The sequence below is a fragment of the Mirounga leonina genome, unplaced genomic scaffold (assembly GCF_011800145.1).
Source record: "Mirounga leonina isolate KUSES-001 unplaced genomic scaffold, KU_Mleo_1.0 Mir_115, whole genome shotgun sequence".
Classification (NCBI taxonomy): Eukaryota; Metazoa; Chordata; class Mammalia; order Carnivora; family Phocidae; genus Mirounga; species Mirounga leonina.
The window spans coordinates 26131228-26144807 of NW_023270268.1; the positions used below are offsets into that span (position 1 = coordinate 26131228).

General features: G+C 35.8%; 1 protein-coding gene across 6 annotated transcripts in view; it reads left to right on the forward strand.

The window, feature by feature from the left end:
- Positions 1–13580, forward strand: part of ANKRD28 (ankyrin repeat domain 28) — a 200816-nt gene that overhangs the window by 54417 nt on the left and 132819 nt on the right. The window lies entirely within an intron of this gene.

Below are 13580 nucleotides of genomic sequence, written 5' to 3' on the forward strand. Positions count from 1 at the left end.
TAAAAATCTCATAAAATCCAGGGGTGTTAGACTGGAGGCACTTGTGAAGACAGTATAAGCTAGTTCGATACCATTGGCATTGTTTGCTAGGCTTCTTACTTGAAATTCAAATATATTGAAAGATTGTGTAGAAAGGAAAAACGTATGGCTCAGTAATTGGCTTCTTTACCATTATCAGGTTTCAACTTGCTGTACTTTCTGTTTAATATTTTTAATCCTAAATGGTAATACCATTTGTTATTAAGTAGACCTGATGCAAAGTTGTTTTACAACAACAAAAAATCACCCTTACTGAGTTTTGTTATAATTTGTTGAACTGTTTTTCTTATTTTAAAGAAAAGAAGATGATTAGAACTCTATTCTGAAAGCTGCAAGATTTTGTCCATCTTATTCTGGTAGAAGGGGAACAGATTATTGGGAAAACATTTATTAGGTTGTGTTGTTCCAATTGGAATAATTTTGATTGACATTAAAGATTCATACTCTCGAGAAATTTTGAATTCTGTGTGAATTAACCAATTGTGACTCTACCTTACCTTTCAGAATTGTATACTAAATTACCATTTAAAAAACAACAGCCCACATAGGATGCCTCTCCTTTTTTGTTATCCAGATGGCTTTTGCTGACTAGAATCCCACTGGAAACTCATCCCCTCATACAACCTTGTTTCTGTTCTTTATAAATCACTTTCTAGGGGCATCTGGGTGGTGCAGTCAGTTAAGCGTCTGACTTCGGCTCAGGTCATGATCTCAAGGTCCTGGGAGTCTCTTTTTCCCTCGCCTTCCTCTCTCCCCCCCCCCCCCCCCCCCATGCGCTCTCACTCGTGCATGTGCTTTCTCTCTCTCTCAAATAAAAATAAAATCTTTTAAAAGATTTAAAAATAAAAATAAATAAATCATTTTCTAACCATTGGTTCAATAAAAGATGAGTCTTGAAATACCCCCAGCCTAATTCAGTCAAGGATTTGAGTAATGGGTATACAAGACAGGAAAAGAAAAAAAATGTCACACTTAAGAGAGTAAGGATAAGATTTGATTGGGAAAATGGTAACAAATAGCAGACACCATCAGTATCATACGGCTCATTTATTTTTTTCTTTCCTGGTAATGCAGGGTCACAAATTTAACTACTTTTTTTATATTAAGATCGTTGTATAGATTGTAATTTTCATCTTTTACCACTGGATGGTGCTTTTGCGTTGGTTTCTGCAGACTCTGAATGTACTTATAAAAGGAACATTTTAAAATTCATCATAAAGAACAATGAAATTAAAATTTGATAGTGATATAGTTGGTCACATAGACAAATTAAAACTAGTTAAACATAACCATTATTTGTGATATAATATATACTGTAATTATTTTTAAAAAGATAAATTCTTGTGTATGAAACGGTTAAGAGCTATACCTGACCGTATTTTCTAATACAGTCTTCAGTCCACCACCTTAGAAACATTTTAGATGTTTGATTTTTTGGGTAATACTGTAATTTAAATGGCATCTAAATAAACCCGTTTTTTGATTTGTAATGTTAAAAATATATATACAGATAGCTCAGGCTTTTAAAATTGTTTTTGATGATCATCTTTCTTCTACCTAATAGCCATCTATTGAAGCCTTTTATTTCACAAATACTATATTCAAATTCTCTTTTGTTAGTTGCCAAGTGACTTTTTGATAGTTATCCTACTTGGGCAACTTGAGTTTATTTAGGATTGTAACAAACAAAGCTTGAGTTTATTGAGATTGTAGCAAGGCTATAGAGATGCCAATTCAAGGAAATAATAATCTTAAGTAATAAAGCACTCACTTAGGTTTTAAAAAGCAAAGTAAGTACAAACTCTAGAATATCAATGTCTCTAAACCTTTCTCTGAGACCTTCTTTCTCCAATTTAGTCTGTTGTTTCCTTTTCTGTTCTTTAAAGGATTATTTATATGAAAACAAAGTTACAAAAACAAGCATCTGAAATTACCCCTTCTTGTATTCTGTTCTTCAGTAGCTATTTGATAGCTTTTGAGGTATGAATTGGGAGGCAGTTATAGCCCAGCAAGTTTCAAGTCTCAGTTGCTTTGTTCTACATTCAGTGTCCAGCTGTTCTAGTCCCTGGAGTTTTGGGTATGGAGCTGCTCAATGGCTTTGGCCTGATAGGTTTGCTTCTTAACAGTGAATCTTCACCTGGGCAGTGTTCAGATTTTAGTCCTAAATTTTTATTACTGGGGCACCCGGGTGGCTCATTTGGTTGGGCCTCTGCCTTCAGCTCAGGTTATAGTCCTGGTCTGGAATGGGGCCCCCTGCTGGCAGGGGGTCTGCTTCTCCCTCACCCTCTGCCCCTCCTCCCTGCCTGTGTTCTCTCTCTCTCGGATAAACAAAATCTTTTAAAAAATAAATTTTATTACTTGTTGGAATGTGAACTTTTGTCATTTAACCCTCATAGAACTTATTTTTCTTACCTCTAAAGTAGTGATGGAGTTTAGTAAATAAGAATCATGATTAAGTGGTAGTCTTACTCAGGAAAAAATATATATATGTGCACATTGGAAGGAAAGAACAAAGTACCCATAATCCTGTCACTGAGTTAACTAATCTGTTGTTGCTTCAAAAAAGAGAAAAAAGGTCCTTCTGATCATTATTTAACATAATTAGAATCCTGTTTTATATATTGTAGGGTTCCACTTAATATTTTATAAGTATTGTCCCATTTTTTAGAAATTCTTTAAAAATTTTGTTTATTCAGTTGGGGCCCCTGGGTGGCTCGGTGAGTTAAGCGGCTGCTTTTGGCTTGGGTCTTGGTCCCGGGGTCCTGGGATCTAGCCCTGCATCTGGCTCCCTGCTAGGCGGGGAGTCAGCTTATCTTTCTCCTTCTGCTCCACCCCCTGCTTGTGCGCTCTCTTTGTCTCTCTCAAATAAATAAATTAAAAAAAATCTTTAAGTATCATTCAATTTTATTGTATGATATATGCTATGATATATGCTGTATTTTAAATCATTTTATTGTTCAACATTTAGGTTGTTTTGAATGTTTTGTTATAAATGATGCTTGAGTAAAATCATGATATGCACAGTTTTGTAGGCTTCACTTCTATCTACATTCTTGTAAGAGATGCTAGCTTAAAAACTTTGAAAGACTTGGGGCGCCTGGGTGGATCAGTCGTTAAGCATCTGCCTTCAGCTCAGGTCATGATCCCAGGGTCCTGGGATCGAGCCCCGCATCGGGCTCCCTGCTCCGCGGGAAGCCTGCTTCTCCCTCTGCCGCTCCCCCTGCTTGTGTTCCCTCTCTCGTTGTGTCTCTCTCTGTCAAAGAAATAAAATCTTAAAAAAAAAAACAACTTTGACTTATCAATGAATGCTATTGACAGCAGTTGGCAAACTTTTTTCCCTAGAAAAGTCTCAGTTTACTCATTTTATCATCCCTCATGGTCTCTCTGGCTTGGACAGTTGGATGCAGTAGCCTGATAACTGTTTCTGTCTTTAGTATCACCTCATTTTTAGGCCATCTTTTATATTGCATCCACAGTGAGGCTTCTAAGATGCAAATCTAATTATGTCGCTCTTTGACTTAAAGTTTTTTAGTGGTTTCCTCATTCTGCAGGTTAAAATGTATATACTTTAATGTGGCATTCAAGGCCCTTCATGATTTAGCCCCTGTCTGATTTTCCAGACTTATTTTAATGCAACCCTACTATATATTTTGTTGATAAGCAAGTAGGAGGGGAACATTCTAGGCAGGGGGAACATCATATTCAGAGGCACAGCTGCAGGAAACAGCATGGTACATTTAAATTGCAACAAGTACATTTACATGTGAAACTTAAAAGACAAGGTAGTGGTGGTCTTTAATATAGTGTACTTTAATAAAACTTAGTTAACTAAATAAAAGCAGGCAAATAACATTTTATCTATGATTTAGAAGGTAACTGGTGATAAAGAGAATTATTAATGAAGACTCTTGGTTACAATGACAGAAATCCCAACTCAAAATGACTTAAATGCAAAAGGATATATATTGGCCAGGCAGTAGCAGGGTGGTCAGGCAGAGCGGGATCTAGGACTTGTTGACAATAGATTCCCCACCACCCCCACCCTTTTTAAATTTTGTCCTTTTTTTTTCTCTCCTACAGGCAGGTTAGCTTACATTGTTCTTACCTGTAATCCTAAAAGAAAAGAACGTAGGTATCTTTCCTGATAGCAATGGCAAGAAAGCAAAGTCCTGAGGAAGACCCTGTCTGGCTTTGATCGTTTGTTCATCCCTGGACTAGACATGTGACCAGGAGTAGGTGGTACTCTGGCCAGTCCTAGGTCTCTTATGTATCTTTGGAGCAGCTGAACTCCTGAAAGGAAGGGATTCTTGTGAAAGAATCTATGTTTACTACAAGGATGGATAAACTGGTGAAAGGAGAACCAAGAATTGAGAGACCAGTTAAGAGGTGGTTTTGATAACTTGGGTGAGGACTGAAGTGGGTCTGTAATAGATCACTATGAAGAAAGAAAGTTCAGGAGGATTTTAGGTAGAATGCCTACATGTGGGTGACTAATGAGAAATGGGAGATGAAGTAAGGGTAGGCTTCTAGATAATTCTTTGTGTTCTGGGCTGTTGTGTATATGGTGATCCCATTACTATTAATCGACCTGGGAGGTTTAGTAAAAGAACACTTTGGGGAAGTGGACTAGAGATGGTAAATTGATTTTTGACATGCTGAGTCTGAGATAATCTGGAATATGCAGGTAAAATGGCTCATTGTGCGTTTGGAAGTTGTATCTGGAGGTTAGGACTGGAAATAAAGACTCAGAAGTTATCACATGTGATGGCTATTACTAGGTATCTAATAGATGAGATTGTCCAGGAAGAGGTTGTAGACAGAAAAGTGGGCTGAAAGAAAATCCTGTATTTAAGTATGGATGGTGGAAGAAAAGCCATGTAGAAGGGGCCAAAAAAGAAGATTTAGAAATATAGGTGAAAATCTTATGGAAGAGAGTTTTAATAAAGATCATTGGTATCCAGTATTGTAGAGTAGTTTGGGAAAAATGAAGATTTTGCAATAAATTACCATTGGTGACCTTAGACCAATTTCAATTGAATGGTGAGTATGGAAGTCAGATTGCAGCAGGATGAAACAAGTAGAAAATGGAAGGGTAACTCGTTAAGGAAGCAGAGTAATTTTGTGTAGGTCAAGACAAGGGATAGAGACAGCAATAGGGGATAAATCAAAGTGATGAAAGAATCAGGATTGATAAAGTTTATAAAAAGATGGAAATAATTTTGAATAAACTTACTGTTTCTTCTGTGACTATAAGCCCCTTCCCAATGACTGCAAAGTCACTGAGGTATGGTACCCGGCATGTAAGAAATGTTTAATAAATGACTACTGAATGAATGAAAGATCAGAGAGGAAACTTGAAGATACAAATATGTTTAAAGGTAAACCAGAAGGAAGTTGGAGGAATTGGTCCTTCTCTTTCTGAGGTAGAATGCCAAGAAATAGTGCCTCCCCAGCTTGCTTACCTCAGAGCACAGCTGTGAGGAAGCAATGTGAGAATAGATGTGAGAGCATTCTTAAACTAGGAAATACTGATACAAATAGAAGGGAATAATACGTTTCATTTCTGGCATCTTAATTTTGAAATCAGGGACTTCAGATCAGATGCTATTTGGTGTTCACCAACTCAGAAATCCCATTTACTTCCTTAACTGCTAATTTAACTTCTCTTAGATTTGTGATTTGTAGGAAGAGCTAGGCTTTGGAGACAGATGGTCCTGGGTTAGGGTCCATTTTTCTCCACTTGTCAGCCATGTGATTTCCAGTGTTTAACTTTTCCAGCTCAGATTTTTATCTGTGAAATTGGGAGTAGAAACTACTTTGCAGGCATGTTGTTACAACTGAGTACACATAAAGTGCATGGAATCATCGTAGGTATTCACATTATCTGGGATGTTTATCCCAGCCCCGTATGAGCAGCCAGCCTTGTTCCGTCTTCACATAATATAATGCTAGATAAAAGTACCATCTTATATTGAACCAGATTTTATCTTGATACTTGTTATTATTCATTGATCTAGTTCTTATCTCTAGACCTGTGCAATTTGGTATCTCTTTGTAATGACTTCACTTCAAATATTTTAGAAGTGTCATATTCTCCCTGACTCCTTTTCAGACAAAATACCTGCAGCTTCATTGACACTTTTTTTTTTTTAAGATTTTATTATTTGTCAGAGAGCACACGCAGGGGGAGCAGCAGGCAGAGGGAGAAGCAGGCTCCCTGGTGAGCAAGGAGCCTGATGCCAAACTTGGTCCCAGGACCCTGGGATCATGACCTGAGCCGAAGGCAGAAGCTTAACTGACTGAGACACACAGGAGTCCCTTCATTGACACTTAACGGTTTTTAGATGAACCATCATCCTAGCTTTGAGTATGTTCTAGTCTCATTACTTTAGATGTGGTTTAACCTATGTATAGGAAATAGCATACTTTTCCTAGAGGAGAAAAGTGAGATTAATAGGAAATATTTTTTGAGATAAAACTTTCACTTTAATTGGTCAAAATTAAAGTGTAATTTTACTATTTCATATTCTAAAGTATACTCTTGTCAATGGCATTTATAAAGTGATTGCCTTTAGTCTATTTTAAGATAAGGTACTGGTGACTGATTTTTTTTTCCCCTTTTAAAAATAAATCTCTCAAGCTTTCAATATCATCTGGCGCTAGTGTGTTGTGCTCCACTAATAAAGGTAGAAAAAGTAAACTATTGAAATAAAATGCCAAGATTCAATTTTTCAGTGTAATACATAGCATACTTTTGGTTGTCTACTCACCAGTCATTACCCACTTACTTCCTTGCAAGTTTTGTTTGGATGCTCATTCCTCTCCTACATGACTTGGAGAAGTCCTTAATAGTGTAAGCTAATCATAGTAATCCTACTCTGCCTCGTAGTGATTTGTTTAAGAAGAACATAAGAGCCAAGCATGGTCACATGTCAGGGAAAGTCAGCTTAGGTAGCTTCTAGGAAAATCCTTTTGTATCTAAAAAGGGAGACACAGCAAGAAACTTCCCTTTCTGCTGGGCAACAGTATGTGCCTGATATGATGCCTTGAAGTATGGCAGGTATCTGTGATTATGAAGGGAATTATCTAAGGTCCATACTGAGTCTGACAGAGAAGACTCAGCTGGAGCCTAGGGTCAGTTAGGTACCTTAGAGCTACCTTAATTTCACTTCTTGTTGTTTATGGTTAGTCTTTGTTTAAGCCAGTTGAGTGTAATGTGCTATTTTAATTCAGTTTAGGATAGCCCTAATGTTAAAGAACAGACATATTTGAAAGTTTGCTATACAAAACAGTAGACACTTTGTGGGAGGCCCATTAAGTTGTAATGAGGAGTCTCATAATTTGAAGATCACATTAGAATCATATTCAGGTCAAAAGCTTCATGGGTATTCTCACATACTAAATGTTCTGATTGTGAACAAAACAGACAAAAACATTACTGCAATAACTGATACAGATTTAATTACCCACTTAGTCAAGAATGAGCTAATTAATCAATTCTGACAGGGGCCCCTTCTTTCCATTTAAGAAGTTCAAAATTGACTACATCTAAAGGAATTGACGTTTTACTCTGAAGTAACATTAAGTTATAAGCATGGCTTTTTACAGGTTTATCAAGGGCATGAAAACCTATTTATGCAACAAAAAAAAAATTCCATGCCTGATACACATTAGAAACACCCTTTCCTTTTTCAACAATAGAAACTGTTCTATCAAATTTTAGATAGCACTCTTTAATAAAGGGAGCTGAAGAATATGAAAAATGTTCTATCTGAGTCATCACTTGGACTTTAAAATAGTTACAAGTTTCAGTATTTTTGTCTCCACCCTTCTATAGTTTAGAAAGATGTGAATCATTTTCTTTAGTATTTCCCAAATGATAGCTACTTTCAAAGGGAAGTGGTGTATGTGGTCCCAATTTGTGTGTGAAATAACTAGTGTACACTTCAGTTACTGATTTTACTGCACTTTGTGGGATTCCCTTGGACGTCCAATGTAATTATTGCTTATAAAGGTAAACATTGGGTAACCATAGCAACTTATTTTTAAATTGAAAAATTTCCCCAGTTTTTAAAGTGCAGTAACTTGATATTACATTTATCCCAGTGTCACCACATTGTGGAAACCAGAATGAATTGCAGATAACCTTTCCTCAGTTTTTTTTAAAGAGCAGAAGTTCAGCCAGTTTTAAAATTTTACATTCTAATTTGTAATACTGGACCTAAGTTGTCTTTGATGCAGTTGCTGAGAGATAATTAAGTACATAAATAATAATGTTAAATTATATTTCAGAGAATGTTGTATTTATCCTGGGCCTGGCAGGACATAAGTCATATGCCAGAGATTCTGCTAATTAACATAAATCCCAACAAAAACTATACTAATAAGAGACAGATCACATAGGATATTTAAAAGTAATGCAGTTTAAATAACTACAGTCTGGCCTTCAGTTCAGTCTAAATGATGAATACTTTTGCTTAATTTCAAACTACTTCTCGAGGTAATCAAAATTATGAAGAAAATAATCCAACTTTTTAAAATATTGCTTAAATGTAGTACTACGTACTTGACAACAGAATGTTTTCCTCCCCTTTTCCCCTTAGTTTTGGCATATTGGGTGTATTTTGGAAAATTACCTATATTGTTACATTTGGCTTGTTAAATTTTTTTGCTTGCATACTTTTTGAAGGAAATAATTATTTCTTTTAAGACTCTAAAAACAGTCATTTAAATGTTGATTTAGACCTTAAGTTATCATATATAACTCTTGAATCTATACTCCTTCCAGGAAGCCCATTCCATCCCTTAACTGAAATTCTGTGTTTTCTTAAGTACATGCTTCTCCAGAGGTCACATGTATTGTTCCTTTGTTCATAGCCAGTGTATCTTGGGAATGCGTGTGTGTGTGTGTGTGTAGGAAGGAGAGGAGTAGAGTCAGCATTTTTCTAGTCATCCATTATAGCTATTAAAATGTTACTAGTCTAATAACTATAAAAAATCTTCCTTCTTTTGAGGCACCTGCCATCTGGCTAGGTGACTCTTCTTGTTTGTTGCTATTGTCTGTCAAATCTCACTCTGCAGTTCTACATCTGGATCAGAGTTTTATCAGTCATCTACATGATTTCATTTCTTTGTAGATGACATTTTATATATCATACTTCACAGTGTCACAGCTTCCATACCAGTAATCCTCTCTACTTGGCTCTAACCACATACTCCAATAACCACATCCCACAATTTGTTTCTTGTACTACCCTCACTTCTGTATTTTTGTTATTATCCATCCTAGACCCCATGACCCATTACTTTCAACTGCTACACACTCACACTTACTCCTTTTCAACTTTATACTTTCTCTTCTACTTACCTTACTCACATCAACCCTTCCTTCCTGTTTCAGAAGACAAAGATTTCTTCATAACTTAAGGTAACTTTCCACCTCCATACTAGAACTCCCTTTTTTCTGCATCTGTGAGATCTTCCTTCCTCAATTCTTTTTTTTTTTCAGTTATTCCCCTTTTTTAATCTTTTTTTTTAGATTTTTTCAGCATTAGATTTTTAAAATTTTTTTATTTAAATTCAGTTAATTAACATATAATGTATTATTAGTTTCAGAGGTAGAGTTCAGTGATTTATCAGTCTTATATAACACCCAGTGCTTATTACATCATATGCTGTCCTTAATGTCCATCATGCAGTTTCCCCTTTTTGGTGATACTAAGTCTTCTAATTCATGAACACAGGATATATTTCCATTTATTTATGTCATTTTAATTTCTTTCCTTTATGTTTTGTAATTTTTTTTTTAAGATTTTTTATTTATTTGACAGAGCACAAGCAGAGGGAGAGAGAGGGAGAAGCAGGTTCCCTGCTGAGCAAGGAGCCCGATGTGGGACTCGATCCCAGGATCCTGGGATCATGACCTGGGCCGAAGGCAGCCACTTAACCGACTGAGCCACCCAGGCGTCCCTATGTTTTGTAATTTTTTAACGTACAAGTCTTTTACCTCCTTAGTTAAGTTTATTACTAAGTATTTTATTGTTTATGATGCTATTGTAAATGAGGTTGTTTCTTGAATTTCCTTTTCAAATAGTTTATTCTTAGTTTATAGAAATGCAGGTGATTTGGTTGATTTTTGTATCCTGCACCTTTACTGAATTAATTAATTCTAAGATTTTTTTTGTGGAGTCTTAAGGGTTTTTTGTATATAATAAGATCATGTCTTCACATTTTTTACTTCTTTCTTTCTGATTTGTATGTCATTTATTTCTTTTCCTTGCCTAATCTGGCTAGGAAATCTAGTACTTTATTAAATGGAAGTAGTGAGAGTGAACATCTTGGCCATATTCCTGATCTTAGAGGAAAAGCTTTCAGTCTTTCATCACTGAATGTGTGGGCTTTTCATATATGGCCTGTATAATTTCCTTCTATTGCTAGTTTGTTGCAAGTTTTTATCATTGAAAGGGTGTTGAATTTTTTCAAACTTTCTTTCTGTATCTGTTGAGATGATCATGTTGTATGTGTGTGTTTTACCCTTTATTCTGCTAATGTCACGTGTTACGTTAATTGATTTTTGTGTAATGAACCATGGTTGCATGTCAGGCATAAGTCCCATTTTGCCATGGTGTATGATCCTTTTACTTATTTATTTTTTAAGATTTTATTATTTGAGAGAGAGAGCACGAGCAAGGGGAGGGGCAGAGGGAGAAGCATGCTCCATGCTGAGCAGGGAGCCTGCTGTGGGGCTCCATCCCAGGACCCTGGGATGTTGACCTGTACCGAAGGCAGACGCTTAACTGACTGAGCCACCCAGGCACTCCACGTATAATACTTTTAATGTACTGTTGAATTTGGTTTGCTAGTATTTTGTTGACAATTTTTATATTTGTGTTCATCAGGAATTCTATGTTCACTTGTAAATTTTTTTTTTTTTTTTTTTGGTAGTGTCTTTGGTTTTGGTATCAGGGTAATGCCGGCCCATAAAATTAGTTTAGAAGTGTTCCTTCCTCTTTCATCTTTTTTGGAAGAGTTTGAGAAGGATTGGCATTAATTTTTTTAAATGTTTAGTAGAATTTACCAGTAAAGCCATCTGGTCCTGGGCTTTTCTTTGTTGGAGATTTTTGATACTGATTCAGTCTTTTTCTATTCAGATTTAGTCTTTGGTAGGTTGTATGTTTCTAGGAATTTATCCATTTATTCTAGGTTGCTCAGTTGCTTGGCATTATAATTGTTCACAATAGTCTCTTATCCTCCCTCCTTCCCCCTTCACACAACTCCCCCCTTCCCATGACATCAGTTATGTCTCCTTTTTCATTTTATATTTCATTTGAGTTCTCTGTTTTTATTAGTATAAAGTTTTGTCAGTTTAATATTTTCAAACAACCAACTCAGTTTTGTTGATTTTTTTTTTCTATTCTATTTTCTTAAGTTTTGCTTTAATCTATGTTATTTTCTTCCTTATGCTAACTTCGGGCTTAGCTTGTTCTTTTTCTGACTCCTTGAGGTGTAAAGTTAGGTTATTTGAGATCTTTCTTTTTTAATATAGATGTTTATCATAATGAACTTCCCTCTTAGTACTGCTTTTGCTATATCCCATAAGTTTTGGTCTGTTGTCTTTTCATTTTTGTCTCAAGATATTGAGATATTTCTAATTTCCCTTTTGATTCCTTCTTTGATCCATTGGTTGTTCAAGATTGTGTTGTTTTATTTCCATATATTTATGACTTTTCCAATATTCCTTTTGCTGTGGATTACTAGTTTTATTCTGTTTTGGTCAGAAAAAATATTTGGTATGATTTCACTCTTAAATTTGTTAAAATTTGCTTTGTGACCTAAGATGTCATCTCTCCTGAAGAATGTTCTAGGTGTGCTTGAGGACAGTGTATATTCTGCTACTGTTGGGTGGAATGTTCTGTATGTTTCTGTTAGGTCTTTTTGGTCTATAGTGTTCAAGCCCACTGTTCCTTGTTGATTACTTGTTTGGATGTTCTGTCCATTACTTAAAGTGGGATATTAAAGTCTACTACTATTATTAATATGTTGTCAAGTTCTCCTTTCAGTTTGTCAGTGTTTGCTTCATACATTTAGATGCTCTGATGTTGGGTGTGTGTATATTTATAATTGTTACATCTCCCTAGTTTTGTCCTTATATAATGTCCTTTGCCTCACATGAAAATTTTTGACTTGAGGTCTATTTTGTCTGATATAAGTTTAGCCGCCCTGATCTTTTTTTGTTAACATTTGCATGGAATATCTTTTCCATCCCTTCACTTCCAGCCTACATGTGCCCTTAAGTCTAAAGTGAGTCTCTTATTGGGACACCTGGGTGGCTCAGTCAGTTAAGTGTCTGCCTTCAGCTCAGGTCATGATCCCTCCTGGGATTGAGTCCTGCATTGGGCTCCTTGCTCAGCAGGGAGACTGCTTCTCCCTCTGCCTCTGCTCCCCCTGCTTGTGCTCTCTTACTGACCAATAAATAAATAAAATCTTAAAGTGCGTCTCTTGTAGACAGCATATAGTTGGATCTTGGTTTTTTTTTTTTTTTAATCCATTCAGTCATTCTGTGTGTCTTTTGATGGGTTCTTTTTTGAAAATCAAATTCTTTAACATGTTTATCTTGATCATTGCCTTTTCTTCTGTAACCTTTTTGGGTTAAATATTGCCTAGTTTATTATTTTCTCAGGGTCACATTTATTGAAGAAATCTAATCTATGGTCGCTACCACTACTTTTGGTGCCTTCTTTTCATGGTCAACCTATTTTTCTCAGAAAAGAGACAAAGTCATAAAATGCTAGAACTGAAAACAGCTGTAAAAATCATTTAATCACTTTCACTTCAACAGTAAAATGAAGGTGCCAAGAGAAATGAAGTAATGTGCTGACAGCTAGTCAACTTGTTAACTTCAACTTACGAATTCTGTATGGAACCTTAATATATGTGAAGAGGCCTCTGAATACTGAAGAAAATGGCACCTATAAAGTTGATGTCCTTTTGTTTCATAGGAAAATAATGTTGTTGCCCTCATACCAGGGTTAATATCGTGATTAAATTAGAGAGATGTGTGTGTTTTCAGGGAAGAAACAAAAGGTAAAAAGAAAGACAGCTAATGAGCTGCTATTCAAGTTATGACAGAAATATTTAGGAAAAGTCAACTAAGGCCGCTAGCTCCTGTTGTGGCTATTACTGTGGAACAGTCTAGCAATGTGTATTCATATTACTGACTCTGAACCATCATAAAAATCTAAGCTACGTTCTTTTCCTTAAGACAGTAATGTAGGTAGCATGTCTTAGGTTTCTTTCTAGAACAGTTAAACTTTTAAAAAGATAGTCTTTATAGGTCTAAACCGGTGTTGTGTAATGATCCTCACTAGCCAGATATATATGGCTGGCTAATGTTACTGAGGAACTGAATTCTTGATTTAGTTTTATCTAAATTCTAAAAATACTTGATTTAGTTATTGGAACTTTAAAATATGTTTGCCACAATTCGAGCACATGTATTTACATCCTCAACTGTAAATTTCTTGAGATCTAAATACAAATCC